The 13,323-nt window shown below is 39.1% G+C and overlaps 1 protein-coding gene across 4 annotated transcripts in view; it reads left to right on the forward strand.

The window, feature by feature from the left end:
• The window catches only part of LOC106922992 (pleckstrin homology domain-containing family A member 7-like), a 140,449-nt gene that overhangs the window by 42,825 nt on the left and 84,301 nt on the right, over nt 1–13,323 (forward strand). The window contains exon 1 of one of the 4 annotated variants that reach the window (XM_088006553.1): nt 1,523–2,108. The exons of the other annotated variants lie outside the window; for them this stretch is intronic. The gene's annotated coding sequence lies outside the window, so the exon portion shown is untranslated. Of the gene's footprint in view, nt 1–1,522; nt 2,109–13,323 lie in introns of those variants that run through there. 4 annotated transcript variants of the gene reach the window in all.

Consider the following 13,323-nt stretch of genomic DNA (forward strand, 5'->3'; position numbering starts at 1 on the left):
GCCTCAAATCAAGCTAACCACAGCTATTCACTCCCCCTTCTCTCTCTCTCTGACTCAGACTCTGAATGCTCCACTTGTAGCCTGATCACCCTGTGAATTCAACGAAAAGTTGACATTTAGCTGCACGAAGCCTTCATACCGGCGCGCGTTAGCTATGAGGTAAACAAACCGAATACCTGTAGGGAATGAGCCACCAACCTTTGTTCTTGTCTTCTTAAGTTTGAAATCTTAGAGTTAGGATTTCTGGTACAAAGAGAATCCTGTGGAGAATCATTTTAAAATTAGCCACCCTGAAAGGATCATTTAAAGTTTTTGAGGTGAGGTCCTGTGAAGTAATTTTTACTTCTTACCTGTAATTAAATTGTAGATATTATATCCGTTCTCAGGACAGTAAAACGGCCAATCAGAGATGCCTTCTTGTATTAGCTGCTTTTTGTAAATTTAAATCCCCCTAATTGAAAATACCAACTCATATCTGTTACCTGTTGCAATGCGCTAAAATAACTCTTTACATTATTAGGAAATTTGAGAAAGCATTGCAAATATTTCTAAGAAAAAGCATACCTTGAATTTCAGGTTTAATCAAAGCACATTTTATTTTGTCTTTGTAAGAACTTTAATACCCATTTATCCCTTTATTCTCTTCATTGTGAGCAGCAGGATTTTCTGTTTTTATCAAGTGTAAATCCCATCATAATGAAGGAGGTGCAGTTAGTTCAGTAAAGGAACAAGTTAGTTTCTGAGTAAACAGAACAGGAAATGTTTTTATTCTTAGAAGCCAGAAGAACCTCTGTAATGATGCTGCTAGCTTAACAGAGGAAGAAGATCTTATTTATTTGCCAAAATGTTACTGGTTGATAATCATGTGGAAGGAAAACATTTACAGCACATTGCCAGAGTTACAATCTGTACCTTGCATACTGACTGGCTTTTAAAGGAAAAGATAAAGAGTCTTAGACCACAAGTCTGGGTCAACTCTTTAGAGTGGAGTTGTCCAAACCTTTATCTACAAAATCAGAACCGGTCCAATTGAAAGCATTTGTGGGCCACAGAAATCCATTTTTAAAACAAAATTAAATAAAAAAAAACTTAAATATTAATTCATTGTGCCAAAAAAGATGATTTCACATGATACTGACCCTTTAAGTCTAAGCTTTATGTCTTTGAAGCACAACTATCTGTTTTTGTGAATGATGTTTAATGTAAGTGAGAGTTTGAAACTCTTGTCACCATTTTTGGAAAACGGTGACACCTATGAGGTTTAATAAGTTGAATATTTTCCCCAGTCAAAAGGAGAGAGGCCCTCACTGATTTGCTGTTACTCTCCCACCACTCTGGGGACTTCTTCACTTTTCGTTGACGCATGGTGTCTTTCTACTGCAGATCAAACACAATAACTTCATAGAGCCTCACTTCAAAACGTCAGAATTATTCCTTGAAAGTGGCTCACTGGATAGTATTTTTTTTCCCCTCCTTATTTTGATTTTTAATTATCTTCCAGTTCACCTGGGGATTCTCTTCACTTTCAAATGCCTTTTTACACCAGAAAACCAGCTTCGGAGTAAAGCATTAACATTCTCACCTTTCCTTCTGACAAAGAAAAGCCCATTTTAGCTTCCAGTTAATGTTTAAGGGAACATTTTATGGACTGCAAGAGAGTCCACTGGAATGAAGGGTTAAGCAGGTCTGATAAGGACTTAGTTTGCTGTCTTTTTCATTTTTCACACCGATACATTTCTTGCGCTTTTCAAGTTTCCAGACATGATCGTCACACACATCTTTGACTGATAATCCACAAACACGAGGCAGTAACATTACGAAACGAGAACAGTTACTGTTTGATGAGGTTCGTTGCCCAATCTCAGTAAAAGTTTACTGATCCCTCACTGAGTCCACTTCAGTTAATGATTGGCTCACCTGTCAACAAGCTCATCGCCAAACATCGCCAGGCTCCTCCCCCCTGCGCTGCCACCACCTAATCCAGCGTGTTTCAATTCAGACGACAAGGTGCTCATTCGCCGTTTGAGAACTCCCTCAACCAGACTTTGTTGTTTGGTCCGCTAATCCATCATAAGCCAGCGGCGTTCAGTCAACCATGGAGGCTTGAGGTGAGCTCCGCGGCTTAATGAGGGCCGGCACGCGCGCATGTTTGTGTGTGTTTGATGGTGTTTGTGTGTTTTTTGCGTGTCGGCTTATGTTTCCCTCGGGTCGTCACGCCCGCCTCCTTTGACCCGCGGAGGAAAGCGGTCGATGAGCAGCAGACTTTGTTCAAGAAGTTTACAGAGAAGTGTTGCATCCAAGGTAAATAATGCAGTCGATGCTGGGAGATAGTAGTAGGAAGGAAGCACTGGACAACAGCTCTGCTTCTGCAGATATAACATGTCTGTATATAAGAATTTTATACTGCCGTGTTTATATGTGTGTGTGTGTGTGTGTGTGTGTGTTGGTGGGTTTGTGTTTAGCAGCTTCACAGAAGCTCAGAGGTGTAAATGGATTTAGGTTGGTGGCCCAGCAGGAGGTAAACGGAGCAGCTTGTTTGAACATCTTTACTTCAGCACTCAACAAGAGCACGGAAAGAAAAACATTTACGCCTTTTCACTGTTTCACATTCTGTCGTATTAAAAACCAGGGATGCACCGATCCACGTTTTTCACCTCCGATATCTGATGTTTAGTATCAGCTGATAATGATCCGATACAGAAAAACAGCTGAAACTTAAAATGTTCCTTTTATTAAAATGCATATATAAATTTACTGAATTACAAATTTATCTGATAACTCTGCACCAGGACAGCTCCCTGAAACACACCAATAGCTTCACAGGTTTAGTCAAACTTGTAAAAACAACTTTAATTTGTTCAGTCAGTGCAGATAGCAGCAGAACAGCCAGTGTAAAATAAATAATAGAGAAACTGATAATAACAATAGGTTGATTACTTTGGTCAACCATGTTAAAAATAAACTGCAGGGGTGCCGTGGTGGTGCAGGGGCAAAGCACAACCCACATACTGAGGCCTTATTCCTCATGGTGGTGGTCACAGGTTCAATTCCCACCCTGGCAACATTTCCCAGATGTCTTCCCCCTCTTTGATTATCCTGTTTCCTGTCAAACTACTTTCAAATAAAGGCCACTAGAGCCAACAGAACCTTTAAAAAATAAACTGCAGCAAAATGTCTTTCTAATGGTTCAGAAAGTGCAGTTAGGAAATTTAAATATAATGTGAAATAAATAATAAAGCCCGATGTCGCTCAGAGCACAAAGCATAGAATTAGACTGAATAGATCTGCCTTTATGGATCTGGCACATTGTCAACTATACCCAGTCTAGAATTTTTTTCGATACAGATATTGATATCAGATTGGTGCATCTGTAATTAAAACTAGATTTTATTTGGATGTTATGTATTGTACAAACACAAAGTTGGGTAAGTTGAAAGAAAGGAATGCATAGTTTTTAAATTTTTTTACATAATAAAATCTAAAATCTGACACACGTGGGTGTTGCCTTAAGTCAGGGTTGGTTCAAAATGATCATTTTGGGTCAAATCAAGATCACTAATGTTCTGTGTCAGAAAGAATTGATTATCCTAAACTAACCCATTAACAGTCTGTGAAAACATGACTCAGTAGCTATCTCTGCATTTGATGACTACTTCTTGAAATGAAATAAAGTCAAACATCTTTACACATTGATTTAATTAGGCAGTATACAGATAGAAACCGCTTTGATTTGAACAATAAAATAATATTTTAATACACAACTGTTATATTAAAAATTGTGTTTATGTGTCCTGCCACAGTCCAGAGGGCCAAATTAAAACTAATGTCTTTAATAACTGATTAAAGAAGCAAAATAATCTGCTGAGCATCAGTGCGATTAAACTTGCTTAAAGGTTGACAGTGTGTGTGTTTGTTGACCGTCGTCTCCGGTGGGATCCGGCTTCGCTCTCCTCTAGAGTGTTGACATTCGGCTCCGACTGGACGTTTGCCGATACTGACACTTTGACAGAGCGAGCCCCCCTGCTCCCCCGCTCCCTCCTCTGCCTGTGGATCTCTCGTGCCACAAAGTGTCAGGCTTTCACAGCAGCGACTACTAAAGAGCAGAGCTGCAGTTGTTTTTGAAGTTGTGGTTTTTCTCTGTGGTGGGAGTGATGTGGCAAAAGAACCGCTGATGCCAACTATATGTCACAACATGGGCAGAAAGCATATGAAAGGCAATTATGCTCTATTCTGTGAGAGGAAGAAATAAAAGTCATAGAAATAATGGAAGAAAACCAAGAGGAACTGATCAGGCTTTGTGTTTTTTTTACCCTTTAAGCTCCACCTGTCGTTTCTGAATTTTATTTCTAATGGCTATAAAAGATGCTGACTTAGTGGTGTTGCTTTAATGAAACCTTGACGAAAGAAGAAACAAAAAATATCTTTTGATAGAGGGAGTAGTTTTAAATACAACAGAAATGGAAAAGATCAAAAGCTTATTCCTTATTTTTTATTCAGAATTAAGGTATTTCCTATTTCCTAATTCCTAAGATATGTACCTAAAGCTGCCACTCAGATTCTTGTCTAAGTTTCAATTTCTCTAAATAGATGTTAAGTGTCTCTGAATGTTATGACGCAGTATTATTATTAAAACAAAATAATACAGGAATTAAGTGACAACAATAACAGTTGCAAAAACAAAAAAAAAATAATTATGAGAATAAAGTTAAAATAATACGAGAATGAAGTCAAAATATTTCAAAAATAGTCATAATATTATTGGAACAAAGTTGTAATATGGCTTTATTTTCATATTATTTTGACTGTAAACTCATACCGCTTTATTCTGGGAATATTAAAACTATCCTCATAATTGTATGATTTTATTCTTGTAATACTATTATTTATTTATTTATTTTATTTTCTTAGCAAAGCCACAATACTCTGTCGTGATCCTGCAGATGAATGCCTCCCTTTAACTCATTCATTTTGGGATTAAAAATAATTGAAGTTGAAAATGAATCAGAATCTAAATTTTTACATTTAGTTTATAAAAATACCCTAACACCTTAACCTCCTAACCTCAAATTTTTTATGTCGTTTTCAAAGCCATTTTGAACTCGGACTGTTGGGAAAAAGCAATGTGATACAATAAAAGATATAAGATCATTAGTCTGATATATTTGCAGATGATAAGAGAGAAAGAAAAACAATCTGATTTTTTTTTTCTCTATTCGACAGCATCTAATTTCCACCACTGACCAGTTTTAAATGGTGAATCAAAAAGTTCACAGCGGTGTTTTTATCTGCGGTGCATAGTTAAAATTCTTGGCACATAAATTATGTGCTTATCAAGCATAAAAGACAACATTTTTCTAGAATCCTAAAAGCAAAAAATTATAATTGAAACTGAAAGAGGATCAAAGACTTGGTGCTGTTGTTTGGAATATGCTTGTCATGAACTTCAGAGGGAGTCTGAAGATTTTCGATCATTAAAGTTTTGCCAAACTCTGGTATTTAGTAACTCTTCTTTTTTTCACTCTGATTTGTTGAAGCAACTTCCAGAAATATTCCTTTCAAACTTTAATGTCAACATGGCTGAATCTTGTTTTTTTAAAGGTTTTGTTGGCTCTGGTGCCCAACAGGAAACGGGGTAATGAGAGAGCAGGAAGACATGCAGCAAATGTCGCTGGGCCAGGAATCGAACCTGTGACCACCACCACCAGGACTAAGGCTTCCATACGTGGGTCGTGCGTCACCACAGCACCACATGGCTGAAGCTTGTTCACATCTTAGCTTTAGTCTTGTTCAACTGATTGATTTATTTTTCTGGGAAAATCCAATGGAACTGATTTATCTTGAGGAGTGAACTGGGTCAGTTCAGAATTGGTTGTTAAATGTTAAACAAACTGTATTTAAGCTAATTAACTCAACTCTTCTTCCGTCGTTATGATGGTAAATTGGGCTGTTGTTCAACTCCGTATCCTCATTTTACATTCTTGCAGTCAACCATTGTGTGTAAATGTCACCCCTTCTTATAATTCTTGTCTCGTTTCAGTCCAATGCATGGGACAACGTCAGTACATAAAAACGGCATCAACACGATTTGTTTTACGCAGCAAAGGGTTAGGGGTGAAATGTATCACAGGAAGCATCTGGAGCTTAGTCTTTTTATGTGTTTATCATAGTTGCCCGCTTTGGAAAAAGAGAAAGGATTAATGCTCTTATGTTGTTAAACAGTTTGTAGAAAGTCACCATAAATTTACATCTAAAATCTGATGGGAAATTGGCTCATTGCTCTGTGTAATGTAAAACAATGTGGTGAACAGATGGATAAACAGTAGATAAATTACAAAGACCTACACTTTGTGGCTGAGGAAACGCTGGGGGTGACTGTGCGGGTCTTGGCTCTGAATCATACACAGAATCTCTCATTCCCGTTGAGGTGTTTTCACACCTGAGTTATTCAATCTGCTTTCCCCTTTGGTGCACGTAGAGGTGAAAACACCAAGCGCACGAGGCTGCGAAACAAACCAGCCATTTGGAGGATGCGGTCTCTGCACGGGTTCACACCAAACGCCCAGTGGCACCGCTAACTAAGAAGTTAGCAGTGTTAACCCTAAAGCACTAATCATAAGCATTGGCTGTGCTAATGCTGAAGCATTACACCAACACAGTTGTTAGCAGAAGCTAATTCTAAAGCGCTAACTTTAATTCGATTTATATCTGACCTTGAAAGACTACAAACCGTTGAGCACCAGTTTAATTTCGATGTTGTAATTTACATGTTCTCTACCACCCAACAAAACCATGAACAAGTTTTCTTGGACGGGCTTTTTGAGTTATTGACAGATCTAGAAAGTGTGTATTTTAAGCTAAGATAGAAGTTGTTCTTTTTTGGCAGAAACAAAACTTTTCTTTCAGCTCGAAGAAAGCCCGACATAACGACTTTATTTTCTGTGTTAAGAAGCAGTTAATCAGCGCGGGGCACAGCGCTGCTCACCGCCTCGTCACAGTCATCTCGCACTAAGCAGGGCCGAGCCCCCGGCCGGGCAGTCATAGATCTGCATACTGGTGGCATGCTATGTGTCTTCATAGTGTTTTAAAAACAGCAGTTCTGCAACTCACCCTGAGAAACTGAAAAATATTCCTGCAGACATGAATATCTCCAATCATATAAGTACTCCTTGCATTGTTTTGTTTCCGCCTATCTTTTGAGTGACCCGCTCTTCATCTGATTATCCATTATTATTTTTATACACAATCCTTTGCTAAGCTAACTGTACGCGTTGCACGTTGAGCTCACGTCACGGCAAATAAACGTTACACGCTGCACCTTGCAGACCATCTGTGAGAGAGAGACTGAAATGAAGCAATGTTTTCCTTGCAGTGCCCCCATATTTACAGTCATCAGTTTGTTTGCAGCTGACGCGGATCTGGGGCGGGAAAGCCAAAACCCCATACTGCCTTTCCTTAGATAGATGTAGAGGATCTTAATACATCACCCTCTCCGTTCGCCATCTGTTAGTCACTGAGACCTATTGAGCCCGCCAGACTACCGAGTGTCACATTACGCCCCAGCTGGCCCCGGCCATGTGGGCAGCAGAGCAGTAATCCCTGCCTAATCTGAGACAGCTTTGTGTGCAATCAACGAATGCACTGTATATGCATGAGGAGGCAGAAAAAAACCCCATCAAAAAATCTACATGTTATTAGTCTAATCAAGACAAGCGAATGAGATGGAAAAATGAAAATCTTATGCATTTATGCTAGCTCGGGTTCAGGATGCGTTTGTGTGCTTCTTGATGATGCCGGCGGCTGCGTGGAAGCATACGTGTGGTGAAGCGTTTACTCATGCGGGTTTTTTTGCACGTGCGACTTTGTGAAGTCCGGCGCTGGCATGTTTGACACGCCGGCAAGGCGTAAATGTGCAGCCCGTTGGGGAGGATGACAGCAGAAAGTAGGACAAACGGGGCAACCCCAACAGGTTTCCATCGCATGCATTTCACTTCCCACACTGGCAGCAGCAGACAAGAAGAGAGTCTGTCTCGCTCCAGTCTCGGTGGACCGGGCGAGGGAAGCGTGGGCTGCTGCAGAACCGGAGTGACTCTCCTTGGTGTCATTGGGTACACTAGATATGTTTCCTACTCCTCCTAACGAGAACTAAATTGGCTTATTTTGTTGAAACCATAATTTGTGCAACAGAGGGTCCATGGTTTCTAATATTTCATATATTCAGCTTCTCCTAAAATAGATTCTGGCTTAATGTAAGGAGCAAATTAGAAAAGACAATGAGTATCCAGAGATAAGACAGAAACATGGGGGGAGTATTTTTAGTTCCTGAATTTCCCTGCTTGGAAACTTTTTCTGTAGTTTGTGGGCACATTGGCTCCATGGGTATTAATAGAAATCAAGTGAATAGCCTAGATGTTTGGTGAAATATGCGTTTAAGCTTTATTTTGGTTTTTCTGTCTTCTCAAATGTTGTGATTGTTTTAGCTGCGTGTGGCAGGTTGGAACCAACAGAGCAAGGCCAGACTTCATCAAATACACATTGTTTTATCTCATTGTGGCTCCAAAAAAACAAAATTTTCCTTTCTTTTTTTTTGAAAGTAAGAAACAATAAGTCCAACTCTTTCATTGTTTTAGCTGCTGTTGTCCTCACTCTCATAACTAAACTGCATTACATGTTTCTACTGTAAATTTAATTTGAGAGTCTAAGTATGGAAACTAGTAATAGCAAATACTTGTTTTTTTAAGACTTTTTTTCTAGAATCTAAAAACAAAAAAAGCTCAGAAGTCTTAAAGGACATGCGATTATCTCCAAATAGCTCTAAATACATGTGTGAATTTATGTGTAGCATTGAAAAAAAATTACTTTAAACTGTTTTCATTTACAAAATTCAGCGAGTGTTGTGATATATAAATCAAGTATCCGGCTGATCAAGGAGTTCTTTTGGACTTTAATATAATGAATTAACAGCAGGAACTAAAAATTAATTGTGTAATCAAGGTTCATTTAATTTTCAATTAATAATCTTTTCTTTCCTAATGATGTAATTACGTAAAAATGAACACAGAAACTAAGTACTGCACAGCAGAACAACTGAGAGTGGGAGGTTCTTAAATGGGAAATTAACCTTGAAGAATATTTAAGATGCTTAAGAATCAAACTTTTGTCAAAACGTTTATCTTTAGCTGAAATATTATAACTTCAAAAGTCTGACTTTTGAAGTTATGATTAAAAGAATATATATTTTAATTGACTGATGGAAATTAAAGCTTATCTGTCAGAAAACCGGAAAAGAGAAAGCCTACTTTGTGGTCCGGAGTCGGTTAAGAACCTGAGCCATAAACCTCTTAAAACCCAAAATTGATGCTGATTTGGATTATTCACCCAATAGAACAAATGATAAAACAATCAAACTATTGTTTTGAACCAAGATAATATTTCTTGTTTTATTTCTTTTTTTTTCTTTATGGCAGCTTACAAGTTGGAAACCTGAATACCGCTGACATACTGTACCTGCTGCGACTTCATGGTAACGTTTTTATTTGACTGCTGAAAACAAGCCGAGGAATGTGACATAATCATAAACCGGTTAGAAAATGAAAACAGAGAGTCGGCCTAGCTTAAGATGCTGTTGCATCAAAACAATCAACACGGTCGTCTTTGAAGTAATCCGTCTCCCTTATCACGCTCTGCACATTTAACTTGTTGCTACTGAGAATAATGAGATCAGTGCTGAAGATGACCGGCCGCGCAACAAACTCTGTGACAGTTCAATTCTTCACAGCGAGAGAGGAGATAATGTGTTATGTTCTAACACTAACAGGATGCCTTATGTGCCAGTTTACTCTGTGTTTAATTTGGTTTCACTTATTGATGTTTTAATCAAAGAAATGAGCATGGCTCGTTATCGAAATGAAACGAGAGAGCAAGGGGGCTTTCACTTAGTCACAGACTGAATCATAGGATCCTAGAATGAATAATCAGGGACCAGTGAGATTTTGCTGCACATCAACTACAGTCATATTCTTTTACCTGTCAAAGGAACGAAACTACACTTGTTCTCTCTGAAGTTTGTGGGTTTTTCCCCCAGTTTTTCTTATGTTTTCTAAGCCTCAACATAAGACACTCCTGGCTTTCTGTTCTCAGTTTAAGTTTTTATGTAGCAACGTTTTCTGCATAAGCGCACACTCAAAAAATTCTGACCAATCACTCAATAGTTTTGGCTGGAGAGGGGGTCAAAAAGCTCACCGGTGGGGTCGTGATAGAAGGGGGCAGACGACATCAGGCTGAGAATGCAATTTTCATCACGCAACCGCAACCATGAGAACCATTTTTGGCATTTGGGCCTGACCATGCAGAGCCCCTGCAGTTGAATTGGCTCGGCATGTTGTCAGAACGCCTGCTGGACGTTTAGCCTTTTCTGGGTTTCTGAGACGTTCCCACTGGGAGAATCCAACCCAGACCCAGCAGAAGGGATAGTCCAGGTCCTTCAGAATGAGCAGGAGGTGAAAGAAATGTCTGAGTTTCATTTGTGGGCCTTGTGCCTCCTTGGATAAGCAGAAGATGATCAATGTTTTAAGACCGTGACACAAGAAGATCACTGAATTTTTTTCTGATTTAGTGTATCTAACCATCAGACTCTCAAACACTGACTTGTTGGCTGTTTGATTGTCTCTCCAACGCTATGCCAACTTTTGTTTCCCGCAAGTTCTAGTATTTAAAACTTGATTTATTTTGTGAACATTCCCCCACTGCATTAGCAAACTTTTTTTGGACCGCCTAGACATTTAATCACTTATTCCTCTTTTCTTTTTGTAGATTTTCAGCTAAGATTGAACCTCACACTCATGCATATTCTACACGCAATGACACAAACATACCAGAACCTTTCCTCTTTTCTAAGGCCGGCCCCGTCAGGATGCTGTGAAGTGCTCCGAATGTGAATTCAGTGCTGACTTTTTCCATCCATTAGCATGCCAGGCTGTCAGTCTCCGTGCTGACTCCGTCTTTCTGCCTGAAAACTGCTCTCCTGACATGAACATTCACTTTTCGAGGGGGCGTTTTTTCTTCTTCTTCTTTTTTTTCTCCCCGTTTCCTATAAATGTTCTAATCTTTTTCCTGTGCAGATTGCCGCTGCTGTTTGGCAATATTTATTGCTACGGACAAAAGCAGGGACTTATCTGAAACCAAAGATGGTCTCATCTTAACATTACCATAGCAACAAAATGTCCCAAGTATTCTCTCAAGAGCTCTGGGGCGGGGAGGTAGAGGGTTTGTTTCTGCCTTGTGGCATCACCATTAGCAACAGAAGTGGACGCTGCTCTGTCTGCTGCCTCTGATTGGTTGTGATGGACGTTGCCTATTAGACCCGCGGCCATTCCTTCGCCCCTCTCCCGTAAAATTGAACCACAATCAAGACGGTACGGCTCATCAGGGATCAAGAGTCCCAATCCTGCTACTTGATGGAACTCCAATTAATTGTCAGCGCCTCTTTATGGCCTGTCCGTCTTGAGAGGCGGCGCTCACAGTGTGCCTGGCATAAGATGGGACAGCAGCAAATGACAGCAAGATCTGAAAAGGTGTGAGATGGTATGAGAAGGCGCAGTTTGTCGAGATATATTTTCATTATTTGCCTTAGACAGATTTATTAGGTCGGGAAGATTGATAGAAAATGATTGCCATGCCTGCAGTCCAGCACTTGGACGTTCAGGGGTTGTAAAGGTTGATTATCACGAGATCAATAGAAATATGATCAGATCAAAGTGAAGGGCATAAACAATAAGGAGCAGTGACTTTAGAGAATAATTGTCTGTGTTTTGTAGAAAAACCTTTGAGTGTTTGCAAGGCACACTGTACATATTTTGTTTGTTTATATGTTTTAGTTGAAGGTTTTTACGCCCAAGTTGTGTAATGTAATTTACATTTCATTTTTTATGAAAGCTAAATAATATTTCTAGTTTTTATGTTCCAGAAAATTTCAGATGTTGAGTTTTTTTTTATTTTTTTTACAAGAGCTGCAGATGAAAGCCAATTGAATATATTTTGGGACAAGTTGTTTCGGTTACAAATTCAAGAGACAGGGAAAAAGTGTTGAACTTTTTAAAGATAATTTCGATTAATTTTGAACCACAGGACATTAAAGCATTCTTAAAAATGTAGTTTCAAAGTGTCTGGCTGAAGGAATAAGGTTCCAGGTAGTTTAATTGGTTTTCTCTAATTTTCTTTTCTGTCAAAATTGGGACTGGCTTTCAACAGACTGTATTTGTTGTAGAAGTCTGTGTGCTAATAGTACAACATTTAAAGTCATTTCAACTTCCCAATGTACTCTAATCTTTTCTTAACTGTATTTTTTAAAGAATACAGTCGAAGTCTAGAGACTTTTGCAAGAAAACCCCCCCACAGAAAGATGACAACTGATTATTAAATTATTTAGATCAGATATTCTGTGTAAAAAGCTACGTTTAATCAGTATATTTTAACTTAAAACTTTAAATATATCACATAGCGCACTCAGAAATGCTGCATTTGGTCGCATTCCTGACCAACTCGAGGAGCGGTCTAAGCAATCACAACAGCGCGTGTGAACGGAGAATAGATGTAGCTCTGATCACGCTTGCATTTCCATTTATTCTGCCAACGTAAAAAACCCCCAACAATTTTGCAAGTGAGGTGTTTCCATTAAATTATAAATGCAATTAAAGGTGAATAAGTTTGTTCACACGATAAGTCGTTAAAAATCATGTCGTGCCGTCATCGTCCAACTACTTCCCGTCGTCTGCGCCAGTGGCAACATCTGGTTGTTGATCACGTGACTCGTGTGATGCGAAAAAAGTTTGATGAAATAAACTGATTTCAATACTGCCATAAAAGCCACCTCATCCTAGCACGAAAACTTTATCAAAAACAGAGTTATTTTTTTCTTCAAAATAAGCTAATTTGTTTTCGAAATGTCAAATTGCGCAATTATCTGGTCAGTGGAAACTGACTTTTCCCCTGGTACGTGAGCCACAGCTGAGGATCAGTTGGTAGAATAGATGACATTTGAACTTTTTATCCTCCCATTACATTATTTCATAATCTATTCTGGTTCTGCATGTCTTAATTAAGAGGACAATTGTTAGACTCAAAATAAACGTTATCATCCAATCCCATATTTTTCCAAATCCCGCCCTCTCACCCGATCCGCTTTATATTGCGCTAGCAGTCTTGTTTTTGTCTGTTGGGGCACCAAGCGCAGCGAGAGGGGCCAATTTAGCCGCATTCCCTTTTTAAAAATCAGCCTAAACATTGTTCCCTCATCTAAACACTCTCCCCAATCACAGGGCTCCATTC

The sequence above is a fragment of the Poecilia mexicana genome, unplaced genomic scaffold (genome assembly GCF_051168715.1).
Source record: "Poecilia mexicana isolate PSO_F unplaced genomic scaffold, ASM5116871v1 scaffold_6, whole genome shotgun sequence".
Classification (NCBI taxonomy): Eukaryota; Metazoa; Chordata; class Actinopteri; order Cyprinodontiformes; family Poeciliidae; genus Poecilia; species Poecilia mexicana.